The 10329-nt window shown below is 46.0% G+C and overlaps 1 long non-coding RNA gene across 1 annotated transcript; it reads right to left on the reverse strand.

Moving 5' to 3' along the window:
- Positions 1-4441: 4441 nt before the first annotated feature.
- Positions 4442-8702, reverse strand: LOC112942956. Its single transcript, XR_003248495.1, has 3 exons — positions 8684-8702; positions 5202-5303; positions 4442-4532 (listed from the first exon to the last, which is right to left on the reverse strand). It is a non-coding gene; the product is annotated as an uncharacterized LOC112942956 (long non-coding RNA).
- Positions 8703-10329: the final 1627 nt, after the last annotated feature.

The raw sequence follows: 10329 nt of genomic DNA on the forward strand, positions 1-10329 counted from the left end.
CTGTTGCTTTTTAATCTTGACTAGTTCATCTGTGGCCCCTTCGTCCTCAGTGCAAGCGGAAAAAYCCCGTTTGGAGCAAGGCCTGACGCATCCTCGGGATGCAGGTTTGCGTTCCGGCAGCAAGCTGTGTTTTGCACCGGTGAAAACCCTCGGGAGCAGCCGGAGCCCTGGGATTTCCACCCAACGCCGGCGCTCCCAGCGCGCACGGCCCCGGTGCAGCAGCGCTTGGCCAAGCAGCCAGGTCCAAAACAAGAACCCACCAACTAAAACAGACACCCCAGGCCCCGTTCCCCTCCTCGCCGAGAGCAAGTCCCGCTCCCTTCCCTCTCGGCAGCTCCAACGTCCCGGCTTGCTCCGCGCCCGGGGGATGCGGGGCTATCCCAGCCCGCGCCGGAGCTGCGGCGCTCGTCCCCGCAGCCCCCAGGACACACGAGGCAGCAGCTTTCAAACCAGGGACAAGTCCCGTTCCATTTACAGCTACGATTAGGATAGAGAAAAACCCCAAAATGAAATAAACTCTGCCCTGAAGCCAGGGATGAGCCGGCACAGGAGCTCTGGCCGCGAGCTTGTGGCAGAGAGACCGTGTTTAACAACAAGCTGCCACATTCTGGACCACATCCAGTTCCCCGGCAGACTGCAAGACACGGCCCCRTGTTTGTTTTTACAAAGATAAAGCCCGTGTATACACGCATTTCTTGGGCAAAGAAGGCTGACCACAAACCAGCAAACAAAGCCGGTGGGGCCACGCGGGGCAGGAGGCAGGCGCGGGGGTCTCTGCCACGGGATTTGCCTGCCAGAGCATCCCGACACGGAAGCAACGGCTTTTAGACCAACAAATACACTGGGAAATCAAAAAAAAAAAAATAATGCAGAGGAACTGTCAGGGAGGCACAACCCTCTCCAGGCACCTCTGCCTGGTGCTGGTCTGGAGATAAGCCGGTATATCTGAACGCAGAGGAGCTGGTCAGGACGTCACCTCGACCGAGGAACTTCACTGTGCCGTGGCTACAGCGACRTTCCCGTTTCCATTCCCGCCGAGGACGCTGGAGAGCACCACGAAGCTGGAGAGCTGCCTGCTCCTCTGCTCCAGCCTCCTCCCGTTGACTCTGCTGCCCTGGCCCGTTGCTGCCGCCCGCTCAACGTGCCAGTTGCAGCAGCTCCCTGCTGTGTGACTGAGCCCAGGATCTGYGTCACCCCGAATCCAGCCAGTGGTACCGCTGCATCCTAGGATTTGGATCCACTGATGAACTTCCTGTGATGACYTCATGGGAAGTGATGACTTCCCAAGTGATGACTTGGGATGCCAGAGCCCATAGGGATAAAGATGCTGCTCAGGGCACCCTATTTCTAGTATAAACAAAGGCGTGGGTCTRCATTTGTGCTTCTTCCTTTAATATCTGAGAATGCATTTAAAGGAGAAGGGCACCTCTCCAGGCCATTCCCTCTTCCCTTTCAACACTACAGCAATCCCTGTTGCTTGAACTCCATCACGTTTGGATATGTTAAGCTCCGTCCTCAGCAACGAGCATGGGGRAAAACGCTGGAATTATTTAATCTGATTGAGAAAGGCACCAGAGCAAATAGCTCATTTCCTTGCAGGCTTTGTCATTCCCRAAGATGCAGACTCCAAAGTCACCGGGAGACTTTGGAAAATGCTGCCCTGAAACATCTCCTGAGCCTCTACGCATGCAGTGAGCAGCCAAACCCAGAGCTGTGTCACACCAGGTTGAGGCAGGGGACAAAAACACGCCAACCGAGGGCCTTTTAGGTGAATTTAGGGACAAAACAAGCAAACCACCTACGAGCTGGAGGCAGCAGCATTCCAGGAACGCCGCAGATGGGGAGTTTCCCTGCGCCGTGCATCATCTTCACTTGCTTTCTTTTTCCTCCTTTCCTTATTTATTTATGTATTTCTCCATGGTAAGATTCCCAAAGATTTGGGGAAAACAGACCTATGTATAGTAGTGAAGTACCCATCAAACTCGACGCGACTTACTTGTCTAAGGGGGAGGCTGCCATTGTGTGCACTGGTGTAACACGCATCCTGCTGGCTGCAGCTCATTCCTCACTTCCGAAAAACAATAAGGACCTCGGACACAGTGACAAAGATGGGCTACAGATTAAGTTTGAGGGCTTTTTCCATGGGTGTATATCAAAATAAGAGAGAGACTAAAATGGCAATACTGAAAAAAATCATCACTGGCTTTGACACAAACAAATAATCAAGTTTTTAGATACAATTTAGAGTACGGAATATAGAGAATAACTCAGATACAAAAGGAATTCTTGTTYCACGAGAAAAAGCTGGAAATAGATTAACTTGCTATCCTTATGTATATATTAATTATAATATGTATATATTAATTATTAATGTATATATTAATAACACAATATTAAGGACTAAAAATAAAGTTTGGCTTATAACAGATAGGAATTGTAATTGACAAATGCTGTAAATTTTGACAAAGTAACTTAATCTGAAATGTTTTAGTTAGAGCAGGCAGAAAGTCTTAAGCGTGGCAGTAATAATACCACCTTATATAGTATTCTRAAGTTATCTCGCTGTTCCAAAAGAACAAAACCACTTTATGGACACGTTTCTCTTCCATCCTTCTCCAAATTTCCATTTTTTTTCCATTCCAGGCCTCAAGAGGAAAACAACTGCACGAAGTAAAACAAAAAACAAGCGAAATAAATCCCTCCGTTTCCCCACGTTGACCTGTTCCTGTTGCCTGCTGCAGTATCGGGCTCAGCGGGGAGCAAAGCCATTGAAACCAGAGCAACTCCTGGTGCCGAGCGAGGCCGTCATCAAGATAATCGAGGGCTCGATTTTGGGAGGCGCTATTCCGATTTGGAATTCTGGGAGGCACCATTCTGGATGCTCCGCTGTGCCCAACAGGGCCATCTCCCTCTCAAGCCATGTTTGTTTTATAGGCGCAGTTTTATAATGAGGGAAAAATTGGTGACAAACTATCCGATATTGGTCCTAATAGGTCAAAACGAGAGCGGGAGCAGAGTTTCCAAGCGCTGACAACGTGTAGGACTCTCCTTGAAGGTAATTTTAAACTGTGCGGTTCCCATTAAGTTAAATCCCTGTATTTTGCACTGGGTATTTATTACACCGGGAAACAAATGGGCTTTGTTTGGGGAACCGACTTCCCAATGATTAAATATGAAATAGTTTGGTGAAGTGACTCTTTTCTCAGATAACAATTTGTGAGTGAATCTTAAAACCCCTGCTTTGGCCTTACTCACTCGAGCAGCGCGTGCGACTCCACTTCAAAGTCATCCTCGCTTTAATGCGGATTYGTGTGTGACTATTTTCGCAGGATTCCTGTTGGGTTTTGCAGGTCTCGAGAGGGCCGACATCCTTCTCAAGGCACAGGAGCCTGGATTCGCGGGATCACGCCAAAACGGCCGCTTTCTTCTCAACTGGAAGCCCCTTTCTAGCTCCTATAGTTAGGAAGAAAAATCTGAAAATACGACCTGGAGATAACAAAAAWATATATATATACATATAGATATATATGAAGCAGCCCCTCCAGGTATGACATTCACCAATATTATGAATCCTGAGGTCAGACTCAAAAATTTCGGCTGTTCAGAATTGTTATTTTTTAACTATACAAAAGCTGCAATTTCTGCAATTTTTACATCTGCTGATGTAAAATGTATTTGCAGCTTAAACATGCTAGGAAATGTTCTCCTCTGGAGGAATGCAGCCGAAGGGCCAGCTAAGGAGACCCTTCTTTGATTAGAGACCACCCTCACAGTACTACCAGAACTGCAACAGAGCTTAAAACAACCCCAAAAGTAAGGCTTTCTGAAGCAGTACAAAAATTTCATGCCTGTATAACTGGAAAAGCTCTGAGCATCCCTTTGTAGCACTAAAATCTCTGTGAAGATTTTGCCTAATTTCAAAAAAAAAAAAAAAAGCCAAATATAAAAAAGCCTGATTTTAAAAAAAAGCCTATTTTTCAAAAAAAATTAGGCATCTCAGCACACCTGACTGCTGTGACACTGCTGCTCCAGAGGCTGAACCGTTTCCCTGCATTTTAGCATTGCCGTGCAAAATTCCTGAAACAGGGAAAGCGGTTGGATTCACCCGCCTGGACTGCATGAAGTTTATTGACTTTCCATTGCCCTGCTTCAGATTTTGCACCGGGCTGAACAGCTTGAAGGCGGAGGGCAAGGCTTGATGAGCTGCTTCCATTCACACGCTCAATACATAGAAGAAAACGATCATTTGGCAAAGAGTGAGCCTGAGCAGAACAAGTGCAGCCCCTTTACCTGCCCCCAGCAGCTCCTTTGGGTGTTCCGAGGCTTGGGACCCACGCTGACGTTCAGGCTGCTGCCACATTTGGACCATCTGGCTGGTGCTGAGAGGCTCCTTCTCCCAAGGAAGATCCGAGCATCCTCGCAGGGATCTCCCTAGGCAGAGACGTGGAGCCGCACGCAGACTTTCCATGTCACCTCGTCACCGCTCGAGCGGCTCTGCAGCCCTTCAAGGGCTTCCTGCTCAGCTCAAGAGCCTGCAAAAGTGCAAAGTGAACACAAAAATGTCACCTACCTCTTCTGGAGTATAATCTAAAACACATTGGCGCAATGGAAACACTCCAGCTGGCTTCGAATCAAGCCCAGGATGGAGGTCCTTGAGTGTGACGGAGTTTGTGTGTCATTAACTGTGGAACAATGATTATAATATTCCTATCAGCTCCTCAAAATATGAGAGGGCCCTTTGTATTATTTATGCCTCGTGTTTGAGGTGGTAAAGGTTATTGTAGCAAGGATATTAGGCACTGATTATAATCTCTGCCATTTGTGATAGTGCCTAGGGTTTCGTTATGTAGGTTAAAAGAACGCTGTGATGGTTAAATAAAAACACAGAATAAAAGGGAGAAAAGGCAGAWTTCCCCCTCGTTGCCCAAATATATAGAAGGCCAAATAAGTTCTCCACCCTGCCAAAACATACGTGGGAATAAGAGCAAAACGTGCCTGTGCAGGGTAGTTATCACGCGTGTATTTTGGACAAGTTGCGTTGGTTTCTTGAGTGCTCCATCAGACCACGAAGGAAACCAATGCCAGCATAGCAAACACACACACAAAAGCCTGGGGTAAGCCAGCCCCACTGCGCCCTTTTTGTGCTAAATTAGGGATAAAATGTTGGAAACCAGCCCTCACATAGCAAAAAATAAACAAACCGTCCAACGGTGGAGGAACTGCAACAGCTTGGTTCAGAGCGGCGCTCCATTTCTTCCCTCTTCAGGCCCCACGAGTTCCTCTCAATAAACAAGCTGGAAATTCTCAAAACACGGGAGAGTAAAGGTGGGGAAAGGGATTTATTTTCTTTTTCTGCCAGGGAAATTCCACTTCAAGAATTTGGGGAAAAAAATATAAATAGCTTCTATTAGAATTCGCTCATCAGCACTAGATACTATTTTTTTTCATTAAGAACCAACATGCCGCCTATAATTAATTCGCCTATAGGAATTACTACGGGAGATATAAATAAACACATAAAAATATATTTTATATATATATATATGAGAAGTCAACAAATTCTTTACAATGAAATTATGAAAAATGGTGGAGAGAGAAATGAGCCACAATGCAGGAGTTCTGCCAGCTGACATCTCTACTAAGGTAGGGGAAAAAAATGTAAAGAGAAAGCATCAATAGTATTGACTTGAGARCAAAAGAAAAAAAAATGAAGTTATAGCATTGCATTTAAGAGCCACATATAAACAGAGACCTAATATTAAGCAAATGGAGAAGAAACTCATTATTCTGGAGGAAAAGCTTGGAAAAAATCAACTTGGCAACCTATATATTTTCATTACAGTGTAGTTAACAGAGAACAATATAGGGATCAATGGGCTTTCGGCCTGTGGTCCACAGGAACTATGAGGGCAGGAGCCTGTAAGTTCTGGAAAATAACAGATTGATTTGGAGTAGCTGCTGGTTAGGGAAGGCTTTGGGAAGGGCCGAAACGCAGCAGCCTCTCCTCTTTCTTAAACCTTGCTCTGAAAGATATTTCATTGCTCCTCCAAAGACTGAATATTGATTTCTTGCTCATTCCAAATTTCTTCCCCCTATTTTCCTGTTGCTGGAGCTTTCTGTGGTGTTTTAGGCTCTCTAAATTCTTTATCCAGCACCACACGGACCTTAAGCTCAGGTCTCCTTAAGTTTGCAGGTCAGGACTTCTCACCATCCTTAACGCACTGCATGCAAGTGCTCTCAGGATTAGGAAGGATTTTTACATGGAAAAGAGGTTTGGATTCCTTTTAATGCATCCCCTATATTAATTTTGTAACTCTACCCAAAATAATACAGCTACAATTAAATAATAGATGAAAGCAGCAGGAGGAAAAAAATTAAGAGCTGTGAGGAAAGAAAATGTTTTCAAAGGAGATTTCCATTGGGAAAGGGAGGACATGGAGAAATAGAGGAAAGCTGTTTCAGATGGCATAAACAGCAAAGGAGAAAGYCTGGGCAGTAAGAAGTGTATTAGTGGGAAGAGACAGCGTTAAGGACATCAGTTGGAAGGAAGCAGCATTTTATCCCTGTTGTTTAGGCACAAATCAGCTGGAAATCAGTTAGTCTTATTCCAGATTTTAGCTGTGATGCTGCTAACATCAGAGCACAGCCCCTGTGTTCAAGATGGAAGCAAGTTTTTCAGTACAGGAGATCTTCAGACGTTCCAGAACGTCACTGCTTAGATCTTGGTGCCTTCAAAAAGAACATATTCACTCCCCTGTCTATAATTCACATCCCATAYAGAGCACAAATACCGACAACAAACACCACAAGGATTAAAAAAGTGCAGAGACGTAGATCCTGTCTCCAACCCTTGGTTTTCCTATCACGTTGAGTGCGAGACAAGGGCCAGGAAAACCAGGATCCAAACGCCTTGGTCCTTGGTCCATAAGGTCCTTGGATCTAAGACACATGTAAGTACAAAAGATTACTTGCAATAYACCTATAGATGTAGCCATGGGGTTGGAAAGGCTGCACCTTTGCTATAAAATATGCTCCTGGTCCAGGAAGGACTGGCAGACCAAAGGCAGAGGGAGGGCAGGACACAATCCATGCCAGCCAAGGCTTGCCCAAGCAGCTTGGAATCCGATGTGCCAAATAGCTGGAAAAGGAGGGGAAAATCTGCAGCCCAGCAAGGGAAGTCTTTGATAYTGCTGTGCAGTCAGACTGAATCCGCCTATCTTAAACCGCAGGGAGGATCAAACTAGATAGGCGTGCTCTTCCATTCGTTCTGATCCTATCTGACCTCTTTATTCACCATAAATCTCGTTTTAATTACAGCCCAGCATCTTAGGGCTTTTCTCACTTGCACTAAAATTCCAGCTTTGGCTTTTATGCAATTTTATGCARATAACCCCAGGAACAACCACGAGCAGTGTTGGGATGAGCTACCTTCCCAACCTTCCTGGGAAACACGGATCCATCCAGCCCTGGCACGACAGCACGCCGGGCAGCTGTAGGCACGTGCCCTTTACAGTTTAATTCCCAGTTTTCCGCTGTCTCCCAAAACACAGTTCCTAATTATTGCTCCATCTTATGCCAGAAAGATAGAGGACCGAAACCACACGTGGTGTCACCAGGTCCAAGTCAGCAGACTTTAGTGATGAACCTGGGTCCACCAAAAGGTCTCAACTTCCACATAAACTCTAGGAGCTGCTAGAGAATTCCTTCAGATTGACTCAAAACGCCCTGTCATCCTCTTGAAGGCCAAGCCCATGTTCAAAGGGAGAGCGGAGGAGCCACCGTGGTGCTCTGCTTAGCAGAATTTACAAGTGAATAGCTGGGAGCAGACGCGGAATTTTCCTTCTCGAGGCAGTGGCTGGACATCTCCTTGGGCAAACAGGCACCGCTTCCCAGGCGCCGGAGCCGAAATCTCGGCCTCGTTCCAGCCGGGGACACAATTCCCATTGGCTTCCAAGCGGCTAAGATTTCACCCCAAACCTTTAAAACCATTCATCTTCGGCTGAGATATTCTCTCCCAACTCATGCTGTCAATTCAGGAGAATTATAGCTGTCCAAAACAGAATAAAAGGATGTTCAAAATGTCTTACCCTTCACTTAAAAATAACCAAGATCAGGTGGCCATGTGATTCCATTATTTATGTAATGTCTCAAAGTATCATTTGTCTTCTAATACGAGATGACAGGTTTCACATGTACAAGTTTTCTATAAGAGTAGCACGCTCATCTTGATCCACTCAATACACACATTGCTAATTTGAGATAAAAGATTTATCGTGTAGATCCTGTAGTTAATTGGCTGCAGTAGCTCTTTCTTTCTTTATAATGTAGATTTATTTGGAATTTCTTTATAGATGTGCCAATTTTCGTGACTGATATATTTGGACTGCAGGTTTCTTTGGGGAAGGCTTTTATTTTCACTTTGTATACGCCAGGCACCTCACACAACGTGTTCCCAGTACTTGCTGAGGATCCCATGTGTTCCTGCATATTCACACAAATACAACAGTGGGAATAGGATAGAAGAGCTTTCAGTACAAAATTTACTGTTAGTTTTAAGAAGCAAAAATAAGACTGCCCTTCACTGTTGTGCCACATATGATACATGCAAAAAAAAAAAAGGTATGTGACATGAATAAACTGCACTTTTGCACTCAAATTCACATTTAACTAGTATTTGAAATACCAAGGCAGCATCATCCTTCCCCTCAGCTCTTCCCTCGTGCTAGCTCAAAGCAGCAGCATCCATCATGTTTTGTCAGTTGTGTCCAAGCACTTGGCAGCTGCAGATGGCATGCAGAAACTGGAATTGTGACTTGGGGGAAAAAAAAAGAAAGAGAGTTTGGAAGGATATTTCATTGTTTGGTAAGACACACTGATCGCTTGGGTCAAAATACCTTTTGTCACAGTCTCACAGGTATGTTCTGGGAATGGGAAAGAGACACCGCTTGGCAGGACACATTGGATATGGATTTCCCTGGAGAGACAGAGACAAGCAAGGGACTTTAGGATAGTCTTGGAAAAGATGCAGACTCCTAGTATTATGATAAATAGAAACCAACCTTACTGGAAAAGAGATGCTAAGAGACCTGAGGCCAATATCTGATCTGTGCAATGAGACATTTGGGTAATTTTAAGAGCAACAGGTTCATCAAGAACCTTGCCCAGAGGTTATACCTCACGGAGAAGACCAAGCAAGGTGACTAAGGACTGTTCTCATGAGCAAAGATGTACAGGAAGAAGTCCATGCCAGCGTGTTAATCGTGCATTATAGAAATCGATTAAGCATTAATTATAAATGTTCCCGAAGGTTAAGTGAAGTGTGCCATGCTACGGAGCCAGCAGCCCAAGGCAGCTGCAGCACCTCCTCATGCAAACAGCTCTAGGTTTCTTCAGCCCGAGGAAACGCTGAGCTCCTGCATTGCCAATGGCTGGCATGGTGACCATTGGCAGCAGAGGGATCTCGAGGAGAAGGTCTCCAGGATCTGCTCTCACACCATGCATTGGAACAGTCCTGAACTGTGAAGAAAGCCATAGGAACCAAGAGGTCCTCCTTGGGCCCCGTGTGTTCAGGGTCTTCAAGCCCTTCAAACCAAGCAAGAAGAGTCTCAGTAGATGAACTTTGCAGTCACCCTCTTCAATGCAACTTGCCTTACGAAGAACCAAGCTGGGATGTGTTACAACCCACGGCACCGCTCCCGGGAGGCCGGCTGCAAGAGGAGGCCCAGGTTCAGCTTCTCTTTGACGAGGACCATGTACTGCTGATCGAGCAGTTTCTCCTTTCATGCCATTTCTGAAAAAGAAAGGCTTCTCCTGCCCTGCTACATCTGCGGACTAAGGTGATTTGTCTCCACTACTCTGATTATGCACAGCTTAATTACCTGCTGACTAATTGCACTTACCTTTTGCATGTCTCCAGGTAACACGAGCACCGCTTTCTTTCCGCTCATCGGGCCATGAAGGCAACCAATTTGTCTCATCCTTTCTGGTTCTCTGAGACAAAGGGCCCTTTCAGAAGGGAAAAATCCTGAACAGAATATCTAAGTAATCCCTCTTTCCATGCCCCAAACCAGACAAACGCGCGGGTGGGTGAGTGCCCACCCTACAGCTAGCTTTTAATGCACTAACTTGAACGCACCGCCCTTAGCTTCACTTGCATCCAGGAGGAGGAGCAACCTGTCCACGGTTACGCTGCGCTTTATCAAAAAGCACTAGCAGGAATGTGGGGTTAATCCCGACAGCGATACCTGGCAGTAGGCAGGAGCAGCAGCTCTCGCGCAAACAGGGGGATTCTCCCGCCGGGAAAGCCGCGGCCTCCCGCGCGGAGCTGCC

The sequence above is a fragment of the Nothoprocta perdicaria genome, unplaced genomic scaffold (assembly GCF_003342845.1).
Source record: "Nothoprocta perdicaria isolate Ctin4 unplaced genomic scaffold, notPer1 scaffold_138, whole genome shotgun sequence".
NCBI classification, from domain to species: Eukaryota; Metazoa; Chordata; class Aves; order Tinamiformes; family Tinamidae; genus Nothoprocta; species Nothoprocta perdicaria.